The following is a 27,626-nucleotide window of genomic DNA, read 5'->3' as shown; positions in this document are numbered from 1 at the left end:
CGCTGGCCTAGAATAACAAGCTGTCTATAGTAATGAACGCTGGGCTATAACTAATCCTGGATGCTGATTGGTGTTATTTGGCCGGACAAATAGAAAATGTCCATTGATTGTGAGCCTTGTGTGAATTAATAGTCTTCTCTATTGAGATTCCCAGTTGTTTACTTGTACTATATATGTAATACCCCGCATATTTTTCGCCTTATAAGACGCACCTGATTATAAGACGCACCCCCAAACTTGGTAAAGAAAAAGAGAGAATATTTTTTTTTTTATGTTAAATGGAGGTGTGTATTATAATGCCAGTGTCCGTCTTTCAAATCATATACCGTATATGTCCCTCATCCTGGTATCTATATAACCCCCATCCTGGCACATAGCCCCCCCATCCCATCCTGGATATGGCCCCCCCCGGACACTATATGCCCCCTGCTGGCACGCACATGGCCCCCCTCTCTCTATATGCCTCCCTGCTGGTATGCACACTGCCCCCCCCCCGTCCCTATATTCCCCCCTGCTGGTACACATTGTCCCCCCCGTCCCTATATTCCCCCCTGCTGGCACAGATTGTCCCCCCCATCCATATATTCCCCCCTGCTGTCACACATGGCCCCGTCCCTATCTTTCCCCCCTGCTGGCAAGCACATGATAAAATAACAAATAGTTAACTCACCTTCCGGTGATGGCTCCTGCTCCCAGCTCCCCCCATGGCTTTCCTGTGTCTGTGCTGAGTCTGCTGACATCCTCCTCCTGCAGGGCGCGCGGCAGCAGCTGCTCATTCAGGCAGTTCATTGTAGCTAGTAGCTACAGGACCTTACATGATGTGACCAATAAGACATGCGGTCACGTGACTCGCAGTGCACACTGGGCGTCATGTGACCGAAGGTCCTATTGGTCACATCATGGAAGGTCCTGTAGCTACTAGCTACCATGAACTGCCTGAATGAGCAGCTGCTGCCACACACCCTGCAGGAGGAGGATGTCAGCAGACTCAGCACAGACACAGGAAAGCCATGGGGGGAGCTGGGAGCAGGAGCCATCATTGGAAGGTGACTATAGTGACGGGGGGAGAGTGCAGGCACATGTAATATGCGCTGCTCCCCCGTCTACCAACTTGGCGCACCTTCAGCACCGAGGTGATGGACAGCGGGTGCAGTGAATATTATTACATGAGCCTTATGAGCGGGAGCACAGGACCTCCCGCTGTCTCTGCAGCCCGCAGCTAGCCCACCCTAGCCCCCTGACACCATGCCAGAGCCGCCCCCCTCCTCTCCAGCACACAGATTCGGATTATAAGACGCACCCCCCACTTCCCCCAAAATTTGGGGGAACAAAAGTGCGTCTTATAATCCGAAAAATACGGTATATATAGTGTTATACCACCGTCATACGCTGCCTGTGTATTATACCACCGTTACACGCTGCCTGTGTGTTATACCACCGTTACACGCTGCCTGTGTGTTATACCACCGTTACACGCTGCCTGTGTATTATAACATTACCATACACTGCTTGTGCATTGAAAGACCACCATAAGCAGAGGTTGGGGGGAGTGAGTCTTTCAGACCTAAAAATGTATCACTTGACAGGCCACCTAGCTAGAATGATAGACTGGTGCAGAAATGATCACCATAAGGCATGGGTTCAAATAGAACAAAGTTTTTGCCCAACCCCATTGAAGACCCTCCCATGGGTTTTAATTTCGGCCCCAGAGCAAATCCAATCCCATCCGACTATTGGATCCCCTTTAAAATACTGCAATACAGCACTAGTCCGTTTACATTTACTCCCAGAGGCTTCTCCTCTCACTCCGACGTTGAGTCATCCTAAATTTGTCCCTAGCCTCTCGGACTCCATTTTTCGTCTGTGGATAGATTCGGGCAGGGGCTGGCTGGCACTTTTCAGCCTGGGGGGCAATCACAAGGCAGTGGCCATCGAGTTGCGGTGGCCCTCTTTTTCCCTGCTTATTTCTGGCAATTCAATTGAAGCAGCATAGATAACAGGCTTTAAAAATAAGCTGGTATGTAGATATGGGAACAGATCGGTGCTAGCTGCATAGATATGGGAGCAGAACCGAGCTTACTACAGAAATATGGGAGCAGAACAGAGCTTACTTCAGAGATATAGGAGCAGAACCGAGCTTACTCCAGAGATATGGGAGCAGAACAGAGCTTACTCCAGAGATATGGGAGCAGAATGGAGCTTACTCCAGAGATATGGGAGCAGAACGGAGCTTACTCCAGAGATTAGGGAGCAGAACAGAGCTTACTCCAGAGATTTGGGAGCAGAACGGAGCTTACTCCAGAGATTTGGGAGCAGAACGGAGCTTACTCCAGAGATTTGGGAGCAGAACGGAGCTTACTCCAGAGATTTGGGAGCAGAACGGAGCTTACTCCAGAGATTTGGGAGCAGAACGGAGCTTACTCCAGAGATTTGGGAGCAGAACAGAGCTTACAGCAAAGATATGGATCAGAACGGAGCTTACTACAGAGATATGGGCGAAAAACACCGAGCTTACTACAGAGATATGAGAGCAGAACCGAGCTTACTACAGCGGTATGGGAGCAGAACCGAGCTTACTACAAAGATAAGGTAGCAGAACCGAGCTTACTACAGAGATTTGGAGCAGAACTGAGCTTACTCCAGAAATATGGGAGCATAACAGCGTTTACTACAGAGATAAGGGAGCAGAACCAAGCTTACTACAGAGATATAGGAGCAGAATCGAGCTTACTATAGAGATATGGGATATACTTTATATAGTATATATAATGCGATGGTCCCAGTTCCCACCATAAATATAGTGCGATGGCCCCAGTTGCCCATATATATAGTATGATGGCCATAGTTCTCCCCACATATCTAGTATGATGGCCACAGTTCTCCTCACATATATATAGTATGATGGCCCCAGTTCTCCCCATATATATAGTATATGGCCCCAGTTCTCCAAATTAAAAATAAAGAAGTTTATACTCCCCTCGTCCTGATTCCCGGCACTGCAGCCTCCATTTTCTCTTCCGGTTCCCAGAGCGGCATGAGACAGTAATGTAATCACGCTGTCTGCTTGAGCACACTGAAGTCTCAGGAAGCTGCGGTCTGCAGCTTATGAGACAGACCAGGGCTTCCACTAGGAATTTTGGGGTCCCATACTGGCAACATTTTTGGGTTCCCTTGAGACTTCGCCCAGGTTCCACACCAGCTCCGCCTCCACCGTCCCACCGCCCACTCTTGGAAAAACTCAACTTCTCCACCACATCCTCACCGATCAGATATTAACAGTTCCAATCAAACACCAGATCACATTCATAGCCAGCAGCTTCTGTTCTGGCCGAAATAATTTTTAAGCAGATACCACGACACGGGAGACTCTTTCAGCCGGGCCCTATTCTAAACTATTAAAAATAAATATATATTTAGGTATTTTTCTTTAATGGAATGAGTCACATACATTTACATTTTTTTTAAACAACCATTAATACCACATACAAGGGACAAATATTGTCACACCATGACCAGACCACATATTACCAGCACATAGTGACCGAATAATACCACATACAAAGAACAAATACTGCCACACCTTGGCCAGACCACATATTACCAGCACATAGTGACCGAATAATACCACATACAAGGAACAAATACCATCGCACCATGGCCAGACCACATATTACCACCACATAGTGACTGAATAATACCACATAGAAGGAGCAAATACCGCCACACCTTGGCCAGACCACATATTACCACAACATAGTGACTGAATAATACCACATACAAGGAACTAATACCACCGCACCATGGCCAGACTACATATTACCACCACATAGTGACTGAATATTACAATACTGATCATTAATAAAAAAAAACATAATACTAAGTGCCATTGTATACAGAAACTCTGTATTTACTGTCAGTGTACAGGTAATACAGTGATCACTGGTGACATTATACACAGGAGCTCTGTATATAGTGTCAGTGTACAGGTAATACACGGATCACCAGTGACATTACACACAGCAGCTCTGTTTATAGTGTCAGTGTACAGGTAATACAGCGATCATCAGTAAAATCATACACAGGACAGCTGTATATAGTATACAGTGTATAGTGTCAGTGTACAGGTAATAAATACAGTGATCACCGATGATAATGTACACAGGAACTCTGTATATAGCGTCTGTGTACAACTTCCAGTGACATTATACACAGGAGCTCTGTATATAGTATACAGTGTATAGTGCCAGTGCACAGGTAATTCACTGACTCACCAGTGACGTCTCTAGCTGAAGTCCTTCATCTTTGCTTTTCTTTTTCATCAAGCACAGACAGCCATCACTTCTTCCAGCCAGGACTCGACCCTGCGTAAAATAACAGTTACTAGAGCACCACTTCCAGAGCACATTCCCCACTTTTTCCGTTTCTTCTACTCTACACATCTGCATACAGACGTGCACCCACAATCAAAATATAATTGGTTATAATGCTACCCATCATTCCAAATATAAATTATAATCCGCCACTGTGCACCCACTAACTATAAATAGCCACTTTCCCCATTTAATATATAAATGAATTAGCACCTGTACTCGTTTCCCCAATTCATTACCAGGCACTTCATTCTCAAGGCCCCCCACTATGTACCTCCCGTTCTAACCCTTACCCCGATTCATTACATTTACATGCCCATCCTGCCTCAATTCATTGTCATGTCTTTCTCTCCCACCCTCTATTCATCATCAACTGCTCTACCCCACATTCAATACATCACTTACTCCCCCACTCTCAAAATTCATTATTTGTTCTCCCATAGATCATCATTTGCTCTCCCCAGCCCCCACCTTCAATTAAATTGCTGTGCCCCGTCACTCACACTGAATTCATCATTTGCAGTCCCCCTTCCTCTCCCTTACTTCATCATTTGCAGTCCCCCCACTTTAATTTCATGTCCCCTTATTTCATCCATTGCAGTCCCCTATCACCCCCTCACTTCATCTGCAGTGCCCCTTCATCATTTGCAGCCCCCTATCCCCCTTTCATTTTATCATATGCAGTCCCCCCTCAGACACACTTCATCATGTGCAGTCCCCTTCCGCTCACTTCATCATGTGCAGTCCCCCTTACCCCCCACTTCATGAGCCGCCCCACTCCCCCGTCATCATGTGCAGTCCTCCTTACCCCCAATTCATCATGTGCAGTTCCCCTTAACCCCCAATTCATGTGCATTCCCACTTACCCCTAATTCATCCTGTGCAGTCCCCTTAACCGCCACTTCCCATGTGCAGCCGAACTCCCCCCACTTCATCATGTGCAGCCCAACTCACCCAACTTCATCATGTGCAATCTCCCTTACCCTCCAGTCATCATGTGCAGTCCCCCTTACCCCGTCATCAAGTGCAACCCCACTCCCCCCACTTCATCATATGCAGCCTCACTCACCCCCCTTCATCATGTACAGCCTCACTCACCCCCCTTCATCATGTACAGCCCCACTCACCCCCTTCATCATGTGCAATCCTCCTTACCCACCAATTCATCATGTGCCGTCCCCCTTACCCCCAATTCATCCTGTGCAGTCGAACTCCCCCTACTTCATCATGTGCAATCTCCCTTACCCCCATCATCAAGTGCAGCTCCACTCCCCCCACTTCATCATTTGCAGCCCCACTCACCTCCCCTTCATCATTTGCAAACCCCGCACTCCCCTTCATCATTTGCAAACCCCGCACTCCCCTTCATCATGTGCAGCCCCACTCACCTCCCATTCATCATGTGTGGCCCCACTCACCCCCCTTCATCATGTGTGGCCCCACTCACCCCCTTCATCATGTGTGGCCCCACTCACCCCCCTTCATCATGTGCGGGCCCACTCACCCCCCTTCATCATGTGCGGGCCCACTCACCCCCCTTCATCATGTGCGGGCCCACTCACCCCCCTTCATCATGTGCGGGCCCACTCACCCCCCTTCATCATGTGCTGGCCCACTCACCCCCCTTCATCATGTGTGGCCCCACTCACCGCTCTTCATCATGTGCGGCTCCACTCACTCCCCATTCATCATTTGCAGCCCCCACAACCCCTCACACATGTAATTCATGTCATAAAGAAAAAAAAAGTTTGCCATACTTACCTCACAGCCGCCCGCTCCCCAGCAGCGCCTCTCTGCTTCCAGGGTCCGGACTCTGGTACATGTCGGCACGCGCGATGACGTCATCGCGCACGCCTGACCCGGAACTGGAGAGGGAGGGAGTGGAACTGCAGATGCAGGCACTGGCAGCGGCCTGGGAGCTGTGCAGCCATCAAGGTGACAGCGGTGCACAGCTCCCGGCTGGCGGCCGGCATGGTACACTGTGACGCGGCGGCTTTGTCTGCTGCCGGCCGCGTCACAGTACAGCGGGCACGGCTGTGCACAATTTGCTGTGCGGCCGGCCCTGTAGAGGTGCTGGGGGAGCGGCCCGGGGGGGCAATTGCCTCCCTGCCACCCGGCCCAGCCCGCCCCTGGATTCGGGGATGGATAGAGTAGAAAACTGGGGAGAGGGAGCCTCCTGGCCTTCTCTGAGTGACCTTACCGCCAAAGCAGATCCAATACCCCTGGGCAGTTGGAGGTGTTTGCAACTTACCCACTTTTTCAAGCAGCCTTCCCCTAAAAGTTCATTTAGACGATCCAAAAACCCAATTTGAGCTTTTATGTAATAGCCCGGGCCCAATCAGACACACCTTAGCTAAAACCTACTCTATGTTGATGGACCCCCGGAGCCGGTCGTCCCCTTCTTTCCTTGCACAGTGGGAGAGAGAGTTAAATATTTATTTTATGGAAGATCAGAGAACTCAAATTTTTACCCTTGTACACTGTGCCTCGATTAGCTCTAGGTTCCAGGAGGCTGGCTATAAGATTTTGTCCAGATGGTACAGCATGCCCTCGAGGTTGCACACTATATTTCCAGAAATTGACCCCAACTGCTGGAGGTGTGGAAGGGCAGAGGGCACGATTTTTCATATTTTCTGGCAATGTGACGTTTTGCAATCATTTTGGACAGGGGTGTGGGAAATTATTTGTCGAGTTACGGGCTGTTCCGAAAAGTTGTCTCCGGCTTTGATATTACTCCAACATAATGAAATCCCTCTCCGGATCTATAAATCCTCTTTGTTGAAATTTTTCATCATGGCTGCGAGGGCTTGCATCCCGGAGAGATGGAAGAGTCCCGCTCCTCCAACCATAACTCAGTGGATTGAAAAAGTCAATGAAATTATGTATATGGAGGACCTCACCTCATCCATACATGAATCATACCCAAAGTTTTGGGCTACTTGGCTTGGATGGATGGATTTTCGAAGCTCTACGTGAGTATTGTGATCTAATGCTGGAGGCAAACCCCCCTGAGGTTAACTGAAAACATCAGGCTGAGTGGTGGACTTGGTCTTGGTGGGTACTCCTTCCCTTACCCCCTCGTTTTTTTCCTTCCCTCCCCCTTTTTTTTTGCCTCTCTTGGCCCCGTTACTTATTTCCCTCCACTCTCTTTTTTCGCTTCAACCGCTCTCCTTCTTCCTCTGCTCTGTCTTTTCTTTCCTATACTGTTTGTTAAAAGTTAAAAAATGAAAGACCCTCCGAATTGACATCTACTACCGGGTGCCCGGATGTTAAGGACTCGTCGACGATTGTCTTGGTCGGGAGTTAAGTTGTATTGCTTGTATTCGTCTACTTTTCTGATTTCAATTATTATGTTAACCTGGATTTCGTTGTGTCTTTAAATAAAGAGTTATAAAAAAAGACCACCATAAGCTGCTTGTGTATTTTAGGACCACCATACACTGTTGTGTAGCGTAGCACCACCATATGCTGCCTGTGTATTGTAGGTCCACCATACGCTGCCTGTGTATTGTAGGACCACCATACACCTGTGTATTATACCAACATCATACGCTCCCTCTGTATTATACCACCGTCATATGTACGCTCCCTATGTATTATACCACCATCATATGCTGCCTGGGTATTATACCAGCACCATGCGCTGCCTGTGTATTATATGACCACCATACACTGCTTTTGTATTGTAAGACGACCATAAGCTGGCTGTGTATCATAGCACCACCATACGCTGCCTGTGTATTTTAGGACCACCCATACGCTGCCTGTGTATTGTAGGACTACCATACGCTGCCTGTGTATTGTAGGACTACCATACGCTGCCTGTGTATTGTAGGACTACCATATGCTGCCTGTGTATTGTAGGACTACCATACGCTGCCTGTGTATTGTAGGACTACCATACGCTGCCTGTGTATTGTAGGACTACCATACGCTGCCTGTGTATTGTAGGACTACCATACGCTGCCTGTGTATTGTAGGACTACCATACGCTGCCTGTGTATTGTAGGACTACCATACGCTGCCTGTGTATTGTAGGACTACCATACGCTGCCTGTGTATTGTAGGACTACCATACGCTGCCTGTGTATTGTAGGACTACCATACGCTGCCTGTGTATTGTAGGACTACCATACGCTGCCTGTGTATTGTAGGACTACCATACGCTGCCTGTGTATTGTAGGACTACCATACGCTGCCTGTGTATTGTAGGACTACCATACGCTGCCTGTGTATTGTAGGACTACCATACGCTGCCTGTGTATTGTAGGACTACCATACGCTGCCTGTGTATTGTAGGACTATCATATGCTGCCTGTATATTTGTAGGACCACCATACGCTGTCTTTGTATTATAGGGTTGCCTGTGTATTGTAGGACTGCCATACACTACCTGTGTATTGTAGTGCTACCATACGCTGCCTATGTATTATACCACCACCATATCCTACAGTGGGTATGGAAAGTATTCAGATCCCTTTAAATTTTTCACTCTTAGTTTCATTGCAGCCATTTGGTAAATTCAAAAAAGTTCATTTTTTTCTCATTAATGTACACTCTGCACCCCATCTTGACTTAAATAAAACAGAAATGTCAAATTTTTTGCAAATTTATTAAAAAAATAAAAACTGAAATATCACATGGTCATAAGTATTCAGACCCATTGCTCAGTATTGAGTAGAAGCGCCCTTTTGAGCTAGTACAGCCATGAGCCTTCTTGGGAATGATGCAACAGGTTTTTCACACCTGGATTTGGGGATCCTCTGCCATTCTTCCTTGCTGACCCTCTCCAGTTCCGTCAGATTGGATGGTGAATGTTGGTGGACAGCCATTTTCAGGTCTCTTCAGAGATGCTCAATTGAGTTTACGACAGGGCAGAGGCTGGGCCAGTCAAGTATGGTCACAGAGTTGTTCTGAAGCCACTCATTTGTTATTTTAGCTGTGTGCTTATGGTCATTGTCTTGTTGGAAGGTGAACCTTCTCCCAAGTCTGAGGTCCAGAGCACTCTGGAAGAGGTTTTCATCCAGGATATCTCTGTACTTGGCCACATTCATGTTTCCTTCAATTGCAACCAGTCGTCCTGTCCCTGCAGCTGAAAAACACTCCCATAGCATGATGCTGCCACCACCACGTTTCACTGTTGGGATTGTATTGAGCAGGTGATGAGCTGTGCCAGGTTTTCTCCACACATACCGCTTAGAATTATCACCAAAAAGTTCTATCTTCATCTCATCAGACCAGAGAATCTTATTTCTCTTTGGGTACCGTTACACTTAGCGATGCACCAGCGATCCCGACAACGATATGGATCGCTGGTGCATCGCTAAGTGGTCGCTAGTGAGTTGCCACACAGGCAGATCTCACCAGCGAAATAGCAGCGGTCGGGGGTCGCTACTTACCTGTCAGACGCGGCGATCCTGACGTCCTCCCGCCCGCGTCCACGCGTCGCTCTTCGGCACCACAGGAACCCCAGCAGGAAGCGCCCGACGTGAAATGGTCCAGGACCTTCTCACGCGATCAGCGATAACCAGCGGGGGAGCCGGTCGGAGGTATCACATGTAGCGATATCGCTAGCAATATCGCTGCTATGTCACAAAATCGGTGACGTTACAGCGATATTGCTAGCGATATCGCTATGTGTAACGGGCGCTTTAGTCAATGGGGGGCCTTCATGTGTTTTTAGCAAACTCTATGCGGGCTTTCATATGTCTGGCACTGAGGAGAGGCTTCCATCGGGCCACTCTGCCATAAAGGCCAGACTGGTGGAGGGCTGCAGTGATAGATGACTTTGTGGATCTTTCTCCCATCTCCCTACTGCATCTGTGGAGCTCAGCCACAGTGATCTTGGGGTTCTTCTTTACCTCTCTCACCAAGGCTCTTCTCCCACGATTGCTCAGTTTGGCTAGACGTCCAGGTCTAGGAAGACTTCTGGTGGTCCCAAACTTCTTCCATTTAAGGATTATGGAGGCCATTGTGCTCTTAGGGACCTTGAGTACCGCAGAAATTCTTTTGTAACCTTGGCCAGATGTGTGCCTTGCCACAATTCTGTCTCTGAGCTCCTTAGCCAGTTCCTTTGACCTCATGATTCTCATTTGGTCTGACATGCACTGTGAGCTGTGAGGTCTTATATAGAGAGGTGTGTGCCTTTACAAATCAAGTCCTATCAGTTTAATTAAACACAGCTGGACTCAAATGAAGGAGTAGAACCATCTCAAGGAGGATCACAAGGAAATGGACACCATGTGACTTAAATATGAGTGTCTGAGCAAAGGGTCTGAGAACTTAGGACCATGTGATATTTCAGTTTTTCTTTTTTAATACATTTGCAAAAATTTCTACATTTCTGTTTTTTCCGGCAAGATGGGGTGCAGAGTGTACAGTAATGAGAAAAAAATGAACTTTTTTGAATTTACCAAATGGCTGCAATGAAACAAAGAGTGAAAAATTTTAAAGGGGTCTGCATACTTTCCGTACCCACTGTAAATAGCAATAGATTCATTAGGTGCATAATTATAAAATCCTCATAAACTGAGGGTACCGTTACACCTAGCGATGCACCAGCGATCCCGACCAGCGATATGACGCGGTCAGGATCGCTGGTGCATCGCTAGGTGGTCGCTAGTGAGCTGCCACACAGGCAGATCTCACCAGCGACATCGCTGGGGACGGGGATCGCTACTTACCTGTCAGACGAGGCGATCCTGTGTCCTCCCGTCCGGCTCCACGCGTCGCTCGTCGGCACCACAGGAAGCGCCGCAGGAAGTGACCGACGAGGAATGGTCCTGGAGCTTCTAGCGCGATCAGCGATAACCAGCGGGGGAGCCGGTCGGAGGTAAGTATCACATGCAGCGATATCGCTAGCAATATCGCTATAACGTCACAAAATCGGTGACTTTACAGCGATGTTGCTAGCGATATCGCAGTGTGTAACGGGGGCTTGAGTTCTATCTCACAAATAGGGGTGGATGCTACTGTGACTCCAAGTGAATATATAAAGCAATTAGACAAAAATGATTTTTTTTTTGGCAAAAATAGAGCTGCACTTATTTACCATTTACTATAATATCTGGTATTGTTGGTTGCCAGTGTGAGGGAAAACAACATAAAAAGGACATTTTCCAGTCCCTAGAATGAAAAGACAATGCGGAAGATTGCTCAACACTGTCTAGATTAGATAAGGTGACTGTGCTGCCCATAGCAACTAACGACCGTGATGGTTTCTAGAGCAGGAAATCAAATGAAAACTACACTTGGATTTTTCTATCAGACAGTTTTATAAATGGCTCCTCCTGTCTGGCATTGCTCTGGTCTTTGTTGATAGACTTCAGTATATATTCTGTTGTCACATCAGCAGCGCTGCAGCCAATCACTGTGATCATAGACTCTGCTGATGTGGACAGCATGCGCCTGTGAGCTCAATGATTGATTATCTACAGCGTTGTCAATGTGATCACGGCAGCCTGTCAACAAAGACCAGAGCAGCGGCAGAGAGGCCTTGCTGGAGCTAGGGAGGGCGACTAGAAGCCCATTTTGTTTATTTGTCTCTCATATTAACTGGTAATATAGGGAACCCCCTTTAAATTATCGTCATACAGCCATTCCCATAGCTGACCAGCAGGGACCCGGTGGGCTCCAATATGGGATTGAAAAGAGGAATTACTACATTAATTTTTAAAAAAATATTTTAAAAAATTGCAGTGTTAGACCTTTTATTAGCATTTGTTTACGTCTCGATTTTACTATATATTTGGTGTATTGTGCCAGAAAACTCCAGACACACTAGCCAAATGTTTCCATGGGCCCCTGTGCACTAGCCAAATGTTTCCATGGGCCCCTGTGCAGTAGCCAAATGTTTCCATGGGTCCCTGTGCACTAGCCAAATGTTTCCATAGGACCCTATGCACTAGCCAAATGCTTCCATAGAACCCTATGCACTAGCCAAATGTTTCCATAGGACCCTATGCATTAGCCAAATGTTTCCATGGGCCCCTGTGCACTAGCCAAATGTTTCCATAGGACCCTATGCACTAGCCAACTGTTTCCATGGGCCCCTGTGCACTAGCCAAATGTTTCCCTGGGACCCTGTGCACTAGCCAAATGTTTCCATAGGACCCTATGCACTAGCCAACTGTTTCCATAGGACCCTATGCACTAGCCAAATGTTTCCATGGGCCCCTGTGCACTAGCCAAATGTTTCCATAGGACCCTATGCACTAGCCAACTGTTTCCATGGGCCCCTGTGCACTAGCCAAATGTTTCCCTGGGACCCTGTGCACTAGCCAAATGTTTCCATAGACACCTATGCACTAGCCAAATGTTTCCATAGGACCCTATGCATTAGCCAAATGTTTCCATAGGCCCCTATGCACTAGCCAAATGTTTCCATAGGACCCTATGCACTAGCCAAATGTTTCCATAGGACCCTATGCATTAGCAAATGTTTCCATGGGACCCTATGCACTAGCCAAATGTTTCCCTGGGACCCTGTGCACTAGCCAAATGTTTCCATAGGACCCTGTGCACTAGCCAACTGTTTCCATGGGCCCCTGTGCACTAGCCAAATGTTTCCCTGGGACCCTGTGCACTAGCCAAATGTTTCCCTGGGACCCTGTGCACTAGCCAAATGTTTCCATGGGCCCCTGTGCACTAGCCAAATGTTTCCATAGGACCCTGTGCACTAGCCAAATGTTTCCATGGGCCCCTGTGCACTAGCCAAATGTTTCCATAGGACCCTGTGCACTAGCCAAATGTTTCCATGGGCCCCTGTGCACTAGCCCAATGTTTCCATAGGACCCTGTGCACTAGCCAAATGTTTCCATCGGCCCCTGTGCACTAGCCAAATGTTTCCATGGGCCCCTGTGCACTAGCCCAATGTTTCCATAGGACCCTGTGCACTAGCCAAATGTTTCCATCGGCCCCTGTGCACTAGCCAAATGTTTCCATAGGACCCTATGCACTAGCCAACTGTTTCCATGGGCCCCTGTGCACTAGCCAAATGTTTCCATGGGCCCCTGTGCACTAGCCAAATGTTTCCATAGGACCCTATGCACTAGCCAACTGTTTCCATAGGACCCTATGCACTAGCCAACTGTTTCCATGGGCCCCTGTGCACTAGCCAAATGTTTCCATGGGCCCCTGTGCACTAGCCAAATGTTTCCATAGGACCCTATGCACTAGCCAACTGTTTCCATGGGCCCCTGTGCACTAGCCAAATGTTTCCCTGGGACCCTGTGCACTAGCCAAATGTTTCCCTGGGACCCTGTGCACTAGCCAAATGTTTCCATGGGCCCCTGTGCACTAGCCAAATGTTTCCATAGGACCCTATGCACTAGCCAACTGTTTCCATGGGCCCCTGTGCACTAGCCAAATGTTTCCATGGGCCCCTGTGCACTAGCCAAATGTTTCCATAGGACCCTGTGCACTAGCCAAATGTTTCCATAGGACCCTATGCACTAGCCAACTGTTTCCATAGGACCCTATGCACTAGCCAACTGTTTCCATGGGCCCCTGTGCACTAGCCAAATGTTTCCATGGGACCCTATGCACTAGCCAAATGTTTCCATGGGCCCCTGTGCACTAGCCAAATGTTTCTATGGGCCCCTGTGCACTAGCCAAATGTTTAAATGTTTCCATGGGACCCTGTGCTCTAGCCCAATGTTTCCCTGAGACTCTATGCACTAGCCAACTGTTTCCATAGGACCACATGCACCAAGTATGGTATATGCCACAGAAGAATCTCCGTGCTGTTTGTTATCCAGTATAGAAAACCATAGTCTGCCTCAGTTTCCTATACAGAGGGACATGGTAAAAGGTGTAGACTGTGCAGTATATGTTTTACTGCTTGAGTCAATGGCCAATGCATGGCACGGTTTGTGGCACACATCACAGGTATATGTGGGGGGAGCCTCTGGTGGAGTCTTACGTTCAATCTCTGGTAATGAAGAAAAATGAAATTACTCAATTTATTAACAATTTTTTTTAGTACTTGTCGGTACATTTCTGGATAATTTTCATTTTCAGAAGAATACCATACTTAGATATAAAAAAAATCATTTTTTCTTTTTTTTTGAGTAGATACAGATAATCAGGTGGAAGCTTGTGTAGCCATGGACACCTCAAGAAGTGGGAATGTAGGGAATACCGAGCCTCTATATTTTCATGTAGGATATATTAAAAAGCCGGACGTTATAGACGTCACGTGACATCACTTCAAACCTTTAACTCCTCCTAACCAACTGTCTGGAAAGAGCATCACAGCAACAGGTTCTCCTCGCATGAGGAGAGAGATGTCTACAGAGCAGACATAACCTTTACTACTTGACATTGATTACACAGGTCAACGAAAAAAATTTTTTTTTCTGGTGTCCAAAATATTTTAATGAATTTGGGGTATTTTTGGGGTGCTGATTCTGAATATGTCATCAGTTTTGCCAGATTGGCTCAAGTTTTTGAGATTTTTGGTATCTTATTTATAGCACTTGTTGGTAAATGCGACGCATCATCTCATTAATTTCTTTGGATTAGTACTTGAACTGAGCAGTTCTCAATATAGTTTTGTGTTAATTAGTGTTCTAAAAGTTTGTTCATAGCTTGATTTTTGCACTAACTTTATGTTGTTGTCTGTTTTCCAGTGAAAAGCATGAACTCATCATGAAGAAGTTGTCTTAACGATCCAGACTCATTCTGTTACATTTGTGGTGAATATACACTGCCAAAACATAGAAGAAACATAACACACTTCGTAAAAAAAGTGTATTTTGCCTATTTTGGGGTTATGCTTGGGGACCAAGACAAGTTTTGGGCACCACACATAGTGTGCAAAGCATGTATCGAATTATTACGAAAATGGAGCAAAGGACAAAGAAAAAGCTTCAAATTTGGTGTTCCAATGGTGTGGAGAGAGCCAAAAAATCATCATGATGACTGTTATTTCTGTGCAGTGCAAGTGCAAGGATTCAATAAGCATAAGAAACGAAAATGGGAGTAACATGGAATCTGCAAGAAGGCCTGTCCCTCATTGTGAAGATGTGCCTGTACCTGTGTTTACCATAAATAACAGTCATCATGATGATTTTTTGGCTCTCTCCACACCATTGGAACACCAAATTTGAAGCTTTTTCTTTGTCCTTTGCTCCATTTTCGTAATAATTCGATACATGCTTTGCACACTATGTGTGGTGCCCAAAACTTGTCTTGGTCCCCAAGCATAACCCCAAAATAGGCAAAATACACTTTTTTTACGAAGTCTGTTATGTTTCTTCTATGTTTTGGCAGTGTATATTCACCACAAATGTAACAGAATGAGTCTGGATCGTTAAGACAACTTCTTCATGATGAGTTCATGCTTTTCACTGGAAAACAGACAACAACATAAAGTTAGTGCAAAAATCAAGCTATGAACAAACTTTTAGAACACTAATTAACACAAAACTATATTGAGAACTGCTCAGTTCAAGTACTAATCCAAAGAAATTAATGAGATGATGCGTCGCATTTACCAACAAGTGCTATAAATAAGATACCAAAAATCTCAAAAACTTGAGCCAATCTGGCAAAACTGATGACATATTCAGAATCAGCACCCCAAAAATACCCTAAATTCGATGAAATATCTTTGGCACCAAAAATGCTGTTGACCAGTGTTATTGAGAGCTTAATATGAATCTTTCTCAGCCGTGGAAGGGATAATGCGATCTATGAAGGACAACTTTCCAGCTAAATCAGTACGAGCCCTCACTTATAACATCTAGGCTAGGGATTATTGCTTTCTATGATTATACATTATTTTCCAGCGGAGTTTGTGATTTGGCACATGTCATGATGTCTCCTGCTTTTACATAGGACAGCAGGAAAACCTCAAGAGTTTTCATGACAGAGAAACGTTGGACACATTGTGTAGTTGCTTACTGTAGAATGTTACCCAGCGATCCATACATGTGTGATATACAGTAGCTCCAGACATAATCGGATAATATAGCCCCACTCGCTTTATCATGCCAGTAACCTACATACAATTCTAATGAATTTGCATTTTGCTTTTGATACTCCATCCATATCTGCTCATTATTGTCATCCACAGCCCAGTTCTAGCAATTATTTTCCCTAATGATCTCTTTGACAAAAAAGGGAACATTTGAACAGCAACCAAGCCTGACTTTCCAGGATCAGAGTGTTTGCAGGACCAGTGTGACCCCCTGCCCCATCCATTGATGAAATTAACAGCATCCATCTGTCACCCAAGACGTGCCACCATGCCCTGCTGCTCGAATGCATGATACAACCACAGTCCTTGCTATATTGTTCATATATATTGGAGCTGAATGTCTTTTAACCTTGAGGTTGCCTCATACCCCCTCCCCGGGTCAAAAAACAACTGAGATCATGATATTAACATGAGATCCACCAAATTGAAAACTCTAACAAGCAACATCTGACCAAGTCAGTCCTTCAATGTGTGAATCCCAGCAGGCAAACTCAATGGCTTCTATCGAGATCGCAGAATGTTGTATCGCATACACTTTATATATGGATTGAAAAGCAAAGCGCAGGATATAAAACAGCCTGGGATGTGTGCATCATTGGAAGGTGATCTGCATGACTGGACGTCATACATTCCCCATCCTTTGTGGCACATACAATATGCACACAGAGTTGCCTGGTATTTGGATCACTGTAACGTCACAAGCATATATTCTCCTGGGAAGCTCCATCGAGGTCAGATTGTAATCTCTGCTTGGGTGCAGTGCTGCACATCTGTATGGATGGCATCACCCCACAGCTCCAGCCCTTGCCTACATGCTTTTAACATCTTCATTAAAATTTCAAATGGGGAAGGAAAGTCTCCAGTTATCAAGCCAAAAAGCCTGAGAGCCCCGGATTCCAGAATAGGGAGACCCGGCTCTCTGTCAGCAGCCTTTTTTCTCTGGGTGCACAGATCTCTAACTTGTAGCAGATCCAATTATATGTAAATGAGAAACTTCGTATGTACCCTAAAGCTTAGTAACTATTAAATAATGACACCCAATATCTGTACTCTCCAGTATTGTGGTTTGGTGTAAAGACACCTGACCGATCCTTCTATGTGAACGATTAACCAGTGCGTTCCATACCAACCAATATTGTCTCTGCTGGATTATAACTAGGACGTTGTCACTTAGATGTATTACAAGTGAATGGGTCCCATATTACATTACCACCATACTTTCCCCTCTATCTATACCTGGAAAATAGGACTTCAGTCATTTGGTCTGTCTTGAGCCACGTTCACACAACCGTATTTTCAGTCTGAGTGCTGTTCATAGAAAAAAAGTGACATTACCCCGACAGCACTCTGACCAATGTCCTTCAATGGGAGCGTTCAGATGACCATTTTTGGACACAGACCGATGGTCCACTTGAAATAAATTGCAACACACAACAGTCGCTTCTCTGTATTTCAGACCTATTTGTAAGAAGAATAAAAATCAGATCCCATGCGGATCATCCATCCAGCATCCAGTTTTTTTCTGATATGTTGTCATTATTAATCTAGGAAACTGATTTTGGTCTTGATGCATAGAGACAAATGCCATATGGTTGGAAATACAGAGAAAGAATCTACCAAAAATCTACCAAAATTGTATTTATTTTTTTAATGCTGTGTGAACTTAGGTTCTAGGTCAATCCAAGAATGGTCAGAATGGGTGACCCTAATAAATATATATATATATATATATATATATATATATACACAATGAGAAGTGTAGTCAAATATAGAATATGGTCCAACTCACATTTTATAAGTTTCCAGTAAGAAATCAGAAACAAAATGCATTGCCTTTCTGAAGACAAAGTGTTAAGGGAGCAGAGTCCCTGCCTGCTGTGTGCAGTTTAACAAATCCAATAGGCTTGCAGCTATTCACATACCCAGATGTGCCGGCTGATGCCTTATTTCCTTTTTGAAATAACACACTGGCTACAAATGCAGTGATTCCTATATCTACTACCCCAGCCTCTCGCGAAGCAAACGTGTGAAAGAAAAACCAAGTAGGGAAGGAAAACTTACCCTAAATGATGCAGATTGCAGTGCATTTGTCTTGGTCCTGACAGCGGGGGCAGCGATGTTGCAGGTATGCTGCGAGTTCTCACAATGGCTCCTGTCCAATCACTCTCTAGCCTTCTCCTCAGCATCCCACTCCTTGGACTTACATATTCTCTGTTTTTAGGATCTTGTTAATATATTGTGGGTTTTTGTTTCTTTTTCTTGGAGTTTCCGCCAAGATATCCTGTGTGAACGAAAGCCTCAGTGCTGTCACCAGTGCACTAAATCCATAGTACTTCCCGAGGAATCTCAGCTCTGCATGCAAGCTTGTAATAAAGGGAGAAGCACTGACCCTACATAATCATCTTCAGAAGACATTAAAATTTGATCGCCTGCATAATGCTTCTGGATTCTCCAGCTCCCCTTCTTGCTCCTTACCTGTGGGAACCAGCTCAAGGTGCATCAAACTGTAATGGCTGCAGGTCTAGCAAGGAAAGGGTTATATGGGGAAGACTCATCCATCACAAGATTTCCCACATTGTCGTAGGTTTGGCCACAGTTCTTAAACTTTTCCCACATTCTTCAAGCTTTTTTTTCTCTCCTTGTCGTTTCTTCCAGGCGGACGCTGCTCCTCTTCTCTCTCTCTTTTTTTTTTCTTCAAGGTGTAGGTGGGCAAATCCCTGAAAAGCTGCAATGGTGCTGACAGTCATATGGACAATACCAGGCAGAAGACACAGACAAGTGTGTGAGAGAAGCTATTCACTGTGAGGATCCAGTGACAGCCTGCCGTTTCCATACATAATAAAACCACTAATTACTTTTCCTGATGGACAGCAGCTTAGGAACATGGCAGGAATGAGCTGCTGAGATGATGTCTGATAGGTCCTGTGTAACTGATCTGCCTTTCCGTGAACATTGCACGAAGCTGCGGCTCTGCCATGCCACCAGGTAGACTGTGCACAAGTCATTTTTGACACCCACTCGAGTGTTTTTGTTGGTTGAGGTGGAGGGAGGGTCACAGGCAGGCTTATTTCACACTGAACCATTTCCAGCTTCTCAGCTGTGCAGCATCTCAGAGGATGCAAGCACTTGCTTCTTTTGTGGCACCTGTGCTTTTTTTTCTAAAGAGCCGTTCTAAAATTATAACTACTACGTTTATGGAAAATCGTCTTCGGAAACCATTGACCATCGGTAGCCGAAAATATCACACTTTAATTATTCCTTCCTTTTATAAGGAAGGAAAAACAAATAATAGGTTTCTGTATTGCTCCAGAGCGTAACCCGGCATCCGTTTATTGCTGCTTTTGTGTAAACAGAATATTAGAAAAAAAAAAACGATTTGCTTACGTATCGACCGATCACTTAAATGTTGTGCCTGTTTCCTGCAGTATTGACTCATAATGTCTGACCCCATCGGGACGACTGTTAATCATCGGTGTTTTCTCACCGAGCCAAGTTCCACTTTTACGGCAGAGTGCGCAAAGTAAATTACATTTTATAGTCACCTGATGTGAAATGAATCTGTGCATTCTAGAATCGAGGGGAGCAGTGACATTAACCAAAAACTGTCCATATAAGTTAGACTGAAGTCGTTAAAAATGGATGATTTCAACCATAATAAGCAATTGTTTGGTAGAACTTAATGGCAAATGATGATTTTTATTTGTTTTTCTTTTTAAATTGAATGGTATTTATTGAAAGCATTTTCTTCTTTTGTTTGTTACAATAACAGAAAAACAAAACAATAACAGAGTTGCAGAAAAAGCAAAATCATTGATATCAAGGCTATAATTCTGACATTCAAAATGGCAAATATACTTTACTCATAGATTCCTATTTACAAGAAATCTGTTAGCAAATCTTCGTCTCCTAATGTACAAGAAAGATTAATAATAATTTATTCCTATACCAACAACATATTCGGCAGCACTTACAAATAAGCAAAGACGTGTACAGACAATAAAGACAATACTATTAGTAACACATAGTTCAACAGTTACCCGAGGAGCCAGGGGCCTGCTCCCAAGCTTACAATCTATAAGGAAAATACGGGGGGACACAATATGTAGAACGTGCTGGTCTTGTATGGTCCAGCCATCATTATAATAAATAGGGGTTATGATATAAAGCTGTATGATCCGATCATTAGCCAGTATCCAAGTGTTATCAGGTGCATGGAAGATGTGGAAACAGATTATAAGAGGGACCAGATTCTGAAGAAAGTTTAGAAAAGGGGAAAAAGAGGAGAGTTAAATTAGCGAAGTGAGGTGATTGGCCTGTCTAAAGAGAAGTGTTTTTAAAGCATGCTTGAAAATTGTGGGGCCTTGATATTAATTGGATGGTCTGGGGTTATGCTGTCCTTGTACACGTTAGCACGGTGTGAAATGTGACATATAGCTAACCCCTTCCCCGTCTACTTTAAGAAAAAGAGGCTGTAAAGTTGTAACCTTTTATTGACAGGAAAGGGTGAAACTATAAGATGCAATAACAGTAGCATTTCAGAATATATAACTGCACATGAAGTAATATACAAACTGATGATTACCCATTTAATACAGCACGTACTGATAAACATGGGACTGTAACACATAGATAGTGGCTTACCAACTATCCTTAGAGCAGACTGTTTACAAGGAGCATGCAGAAAGCGAGCGGTGTGGTTTGTAGGAATGGGCGAACCCGAACTGTAAAGTTCGGGACCGTCCCGAACATGGGTTTCCATGGGCCGGTTGTAAAAGAAAAAAAAAGCAGAAAATTAATCACAGCACGAACACTGCCGGAAAAAGCCGAAGACTTGCTGAGTGCAGTGAATATCGGCGGAAGTTAATGAGCGGCCCTGAAAGCAGATGCAGCCGGGAGACAGCGGGATGGGAGGACACGTTGTTGGGCAGGTAAGTATAATTATAATGTTTATTATTTATTTTCTGCTTTTTTTTACAGCTCCCCCCCGCCCCATCCCATATCTGTAAAGTCCGAGTTCGGGGTTCAGACGCAAGTTCGCGTCATCTCCGGCTCCGAACTCGGGCGAACCCTCTGATCCCCAACATCGAGGGGTTCGCCCATCACTAGTGGTTTGTCCTCAGAAGTATACACGAGCAATGGCTGCTGTTCCTTCCACAATGTCATAATAAGACCACAATGCAACAGGAACAATCCCACAATGCCCTAGTAACTTCCCATAATACATTGCAAGCTGAACTAGAATGTATACTTTAAACCGCCAGCAGATGAAGCTGTTACCTAACAATGTAAAAATATAGGAAGGATTAATATACACAAAAAATACAATATCTGTAATAACTGAGACACAAAAATGACTAAACTCTAGACAGCAATTATATTGCTGGACAAAACAGGGGTAGTGCATTCCAGAGAACTGGCACAGCACCAGAGAAGTCATGGAGACCGAAGTGGGAGGTTTGGATTATGGAGGATGTTAGTTTTAGATCAGTTGCTGAACAGATTGCACGTGTAGGGTGATAAACAGTGATGAAGGCGATGTTTGGTGGGGTAGAACTGTGGAGAGCTTTGTGGGTGACAGAGATAAGTTTTTAAATTGAATATTATCACCACAAACTTCCCCATAAGAGAGACAGTCTGACATAGTGAATGATCATTTTAGTTGACTGATGACAAGTTGGTCATGTTTAAATTTTCTTTTGCACCATTGGAGTAAAGATTTTTTTTTTATGCTCACCAAGTAATTTTTTTGTCCACAAATTATTTTTCTTTGAAAAAAAACAATCCCGGAAACACCTTTCATCATGTTCCGGGTCTAAGGCCAATATAGACTAAAATGTGTATGACAGCATCATTGTTATGATCATCAAATGTGTTCAGCCATCAGCCTACTTATAAGTAATGTGTATGACCACCCGAAGAAACACTAAAATAGGACATTCAGATAAAAATGAAAATATACTCCACCAATTCCTCTCATAATTGCTTCCTATATTGTTACATATTACAATTAAAGCTAAGAAATCTGTGAAGAAATCTTTTCTATGTGTCCCAAGAGATCATCCATGTTCCTCTTCCTCCTCTTCACTGTTCTGTCTGTGGCTGTTAAGCAACTTGCTACAGCAGAAACCTTCTGGATGTGCCCTATCTACAGTCACACAGACAATAGCCAAGCTCACCCCTTTCGCTCGGTTGGCCACCAGCCTCATATGGAACTGATCAGCAGGAGATTAACCCATTTGTACTCTATAGGATTTTTACAAAACTGACTGTTTTATGATCATGCAGAAAATGCTAGACTAACAATGAGGTCCACATTTTTTTAAATTAATTTTGCTTCTAAGTTTAGCCTTCCTTCATTTATTTCTTGGTTTACTTTTCCTTTAATAAAACAAAGGGAGAATGAAGTGCACTGAATAGTTACATGGTGCCAAAAAGACAAATGTCCATCAAGGATGGAAAAGGACCAAAGGGAAGGGGCACATGCACCACCACAATACTGTCCATCCCATCTAGTCTGCCCCTCCTGATCCCAATTGTTGGGGCACTGGACCAAACAACATATCCCTCGATACTTATACCGTACTTTGTGCCTCATTCACGTGTCAGTGATTTGTCTCTTATGCAAAAAATGATGAGATTTTCACCAGTGTTTATTCGATTTTCATCAGTTTGGTCCATGTCTGTTTTCACCATCAGAGTTTAATCAAGTTTTCTCATATGCAAAAAATAAATCAGATGGTGGTTCCTCAAGTTCCTTCTAGCAGTCAGTGATTCTTTTTTTCCTTTTGACCCATAGACTTTCATTGGTGAATTTGATTTGTAACTCCGCTCTAAATTGGACATGACTCCATGACTTGGTGAGACAACTTGGTCCGCAAAAAAAATACACTAACATGAGAACGGCCCCATAGACAATAATAGGTACAAGTTCTATCCAGGAAAAATCACAAATGGAACTTGTAGGTGAAAAAACGGCATCTGAATTACCCATTAGCGGTAAATGCTGATATAAATTCCAAATATGTCCTGGTCTGTGACAGCAAACAGCATATTGCCCAGGAAGACAACAAGCTTAATTCCACACAAAAAAACAAAATCAAACAAGAGAAGAGGAAATTGTGAAGTGTTTTGGCACACGGGTGAAGGTCTAAGCAGCTTACATGTCCAGCCGTCACCTAATTAGTGCCCATCCTACAGACGCTATAACATCTTTAATTAAAACTTTACTATTTAGCTTTGTTAGTAAGTAACTGGCTAGAATGGATATAATATATGTTTTAGCTGGTGTCATTTCTGTTTATTCGAATCGTCTCTTTAATTATTAGCGGTCAAAGCTGCGTCTGTGTCCACAGTTGGACAAGTCTTAGAAGCCAATACAATGCACAATTTACTAAATAGGACTAATCTGGCTATGAACGATGTTAATTTACCCCCAGTCTAAAAACTGTTCCAGAACTGTTTTTTACTTTTAAAAGGGTTGACCAGAACTTTAACATTGATGGCCGTCTTTAGGATATGTCATAAATTTCTGATCAGTGGTGCTGCAACGGCCAGCAGCCCCCAACGATCAGATGTTCTCTGTGCCGGCGGTAGCAAGAACTGCTTAGGTATGGCGCTCCACAGTACAGTTCCGTCAATGGAATAATGGCTGCAGCCAGGTACTATACATCTACCATTTATTTTGTTTGTTTTCCTTCTTGTATCCTCTGCTTTCCTGAGATATGAACCCCTCTTCTCTAGTCTTGTTAGCCAAGGAGGTGTGATCCTCAACTCTTCTGTCAGCGTCTTCAAGAATATCACGCCTCCATGGCTAAGAAGACTAGACTTGCATTTCTGAGCATAGAAAGGATAAGTGGGCATAATAGGAACAACAAAAACAATGCCAGATTTGGGATAACAACTGCACTAGGAGCAGGTAAAAAAACAAACATATTTATGGCAAGTGACCAGTCCTTTTTAAGCAATTGTGTGAGTTTCAGCAGATCGTTTTCATACACACAGAATATTATATGGATTGTTTTGTTTTTTTTATTTGTAATGATTGTAGCAGAATTAAATTTTACTCAAGGGATGTGCGCTGTTGCTGCATTGTTTCTTCACTCCTAAATTACGTAATACCGTAGAGACTTCATACATAGTGTTGGCTCGATCAGACAGGCATGTTTATCTCAGTAAGGAGATGGGAATAAGGCCCTGCCATCTCTGGCATTGGCTTATCTCACAGGAACAAAGGATCAGGCATGTTGGAATTCAACATGCTCAATCTCTTGCCCTCCAAAATATGTTGGAGAATTGCCGGTTTGGCCAACTTTTATCTCACACTAATGACTAAATGAATCTGTAGTCGTAAGCACAAATGAAGTTGAGAAATGGGAATCTTTGCCCCACAGTATCTAAAAAATGAACTCTATTGATGTCTTTTTTAACTTGTGGTCCCATTTGTATATGAGGCTGTGTTGCAAATTCCATGAGATTGAAAAAAAAGAGAAATGTTGCATGCAGTGCTGTCCTTTCTCAAAACCATGGATCCACCGACAGAAGGAAGCAATGAGGACAATTACAAGTCAATTTATGGTTTATTTGTGACTCCAACATATTATTCGAGCACGCACGAGATACTCTAACACCCAATCATGCTTGGATAACATGATATCCGAGCACGCTCACTCATCACTAATTGTCATAGATGAAACGCGCGGCACAGATTTGATCAGATCCTTGTTACAATATAGCTTCCATAGTCTCCTGAAGTGTATAATGCACATTTTGAAAGTGTGTGTATGCATTATGCATAGCAGTGCCAGGTATCAGGGGCATAACTATAATAGGGTCAGGGGTTGAAATTGCACCTGGGCCCTGGAGACTAGGCCTTGGAGACTAGGAGGCCCAAAAGGTCCCATTGTCCCATATGAAAAGACCATAAGTAATAAAGCTCTGTCATGGTTGGGAGCCTTGTTGTAGGTTTTGCATTGGGGCCCACAAGCTTCAAGTTACACCATTTCAATGTGTCGTTACTGGTTCTTCGCTGGTGGTATATGCAAGATCCATTTTATTGTATCCAAAGAAGGTGCTCTTGAATCTGGACCGCACTCCTCATCATGGTCTGTCTGTGTACTGATGAAGAATCCATGATTAAAAAACACAATAAAACAGATTTATATTCCACCAGCGTCACCAGTGGGTAAGCGCGGCTGTGAATACTTTTCCTCCATCCTGTAAGCCTTAGTCTTCAATACGGTAAAGCTTAACATCTACCCCTAAACAACGCCACAAAGAGTGTTGTGCCTCCAGCACAAGCTTAGAAGGTGAGTTTGATATCTCACCGTGTATCATCTAACATGTCTGCTTCACATTGTTCTGCACATAAAGCGCTCTCCCTTCTCTCCTTATGCACATCTGTATTTCTTACATAAGCTTAGATATATGAAAGAGACTAAATGTAGAAAACATTTCAGGTTTATAAGTTTTATTACCCAAATGCACGGTTACATAGCACTTTGAAGGCAGGTTAACAACGGCATTCATTTACACTTTGATGTGGATTCTTGACATTGTGCTAATTTTAATATAGTGATTTAAATGCAGATTTGCCAGCCTCGTGTATCCAGTGCTGGACATTTGATACTCTTGATACTACCATGCACTTTTGAGACGTAGTAATGAAAAATGCTCCATTATAGAGTGCAAGTAATGGACAACCTCTGTTTAAATTAAGTAGTTCCCCTTGCATAACAAAAATAGATACTTACCTCCTGCATCAACGCTGCTCCACGATTGTCGGTGCTGTGTCTACCTAGGATTGCAGTAGTGAGCGGGTTGTCAGTCAGCATGACGACGGCAGTCACGCCCTGCCTACAGTAGCATAGAGCGAAAAAGAAGCCATTGGCCTGTAAACATGTCAGTAGAAGCCGCAGAGTCACCGGTAGGAGCGGTTTGTGACTTCTCTGAGCCAGTACAGATTGGCGCCGGGCACAACAGGCACATGGGTAACAACTACCTGCCTGTTAGTTCTTAGGTCAATAATAAACATATAAAATAGTCCTGTTAAACCCTTTAAAAATTCCAGTTAGTCATTCTTTTTTACACTTATTGGTTTATGGGAAGGCTGAAAAGAATCCATCGTGGTCACTGGTCACCATTACTATTACCTTCCCACCAACTTTTCTGGAGTCCTGAATGGCAAAACTTTACCCTAAACAGATATACCCTGCCTGAATAGAAATTTTGTCAAATTCGCAGGAAAAGCTGAGCATATCTACTATATAATCGTCTAATTCTGTCTGCCTGTCTGTAACGGAAATCCCGCGTCGCTGATTGGTCGCGCCTGGCCGGCCGCAACCAATCAGCGACTGGCGCAGTCCGGCTGCGAATTGGCGCGGCATTCGAACGACGCACGCCAATGCTACCGTCGGGAGATCTGCAGCACTAGCCGCTGATCTCCCAACGGTTGCCGCGCGTCATCTCCTGCCGCACGGAGGTCAGCGGCGATGCAGCCCGGAGATGACTGGCGCAGCGCTCAATGTGCAGGTGGTACCCAGGGTCCGGAGGAGAGGAGACTGTCCTCCAGGCCCTGGGTACCATAAACCTGTAAAAAATAGAATTAAAATAAAAAATAGTGATATACTCACCTTCCGACGGCCCCCGGACTCTTTCTCTCCTCTCACCACGCAACCGGCATCTTCCGGTCCCAGTAATGCTTTGCGCGAAAGAGCACTGACGATAGTGACGTCATCTCCGGTCCTTCGCGCTAAGCATTACTGGAACCAGAAGATGCCGAGAGCGTGGAGAGGAGTTCGGGGGCCATCGGAAGGTGAGAATAACCTTTTTTTTTTTTTTTTTTTTATTATTATTTTTTACATTCTATCTTTTACTATTGATGCTGCATAGGCAGCATCAATAGTAAAAAGTTGATCACAATTGTCAAACACTATGTTTGACAAGTGTGACCAACCTGTCAATCACATTCCAAGCGATGCTTCAAATCGCTTGGAATGTGCTTGAATTCCGCACTTGATAATTGTGTGAAAAACGCATGTTTTCCGAGTGAAATTTCCGCAGCATTTCTGCAACGTGGGTACTTGGCCTCAGTGTGACACGCAGCGGCGACCAGGCCCCCTCTATGAGATCGCCGATCGTGGTGGATCGTCCTGGACCATCTTTGGAACGTCGGTCTCCCGCTGGCTATATTCTAGAATACCCAATACGTTAGAATCGGGCCACCGTGTAGTTGATATATACTGTAGTTTTGTAGGATGTATTCATTATGGCACTAA

General features: G+C 44.4%; 2 protein-coding genes across 2 annotated transcripts in view; one reads left to right on the top strand and one right to left on the bottom strand.

The window, feature by feature from the left end:
- The window catches only part of CHRM5 (cholinergic receptor muscarinic 5), a 302,054-nt gene extending 282,633 nt beyond the window's left edge, over window positions 1-19,421 (bottom strand). Inside the window, exon 1 of the mRNA XM_073552153.1 lies at window positions 18,415-19,421. The gene's annotated coding sequence lies outside the window, so the exon portion shown is untranslated. The remainder of the gene's footprint in view (window positions 1-18,414) is intronic.
- Window positions 1-27,626, top strand: part of AVEN (apoptosis and caspase activation inhibitor) — a 706,731-nt gene that overhangs the window by 237,489 nt on the left and 441,616 nt on the right. The gene's annotated exons all lie outside the window — the stretch shown is intronic.

The sequence above is a fragment of the Dendrobates tinctorius genome, unplaced genomic scaffold (genome assembly GCF_039654945.1).
Source record: "Dendrobates tinctorius isolate UK_male_01 unplaced genomic scaffold, ASM3965494v1 ptg000186l, whole genome shotgun sequence".
NCBI classification, from domain to species: Eukaryota; Metazoa; Chordata; class Amphibia; order Anura; family Dendrobatidae; genus Dendrobates; species Dendrobates tinctorius.
The sequence above is the reverse complement of the archived record's forward strand: the minus strand, read 5'-3'. Positions and strand labels throughout refer to the sequence as shown.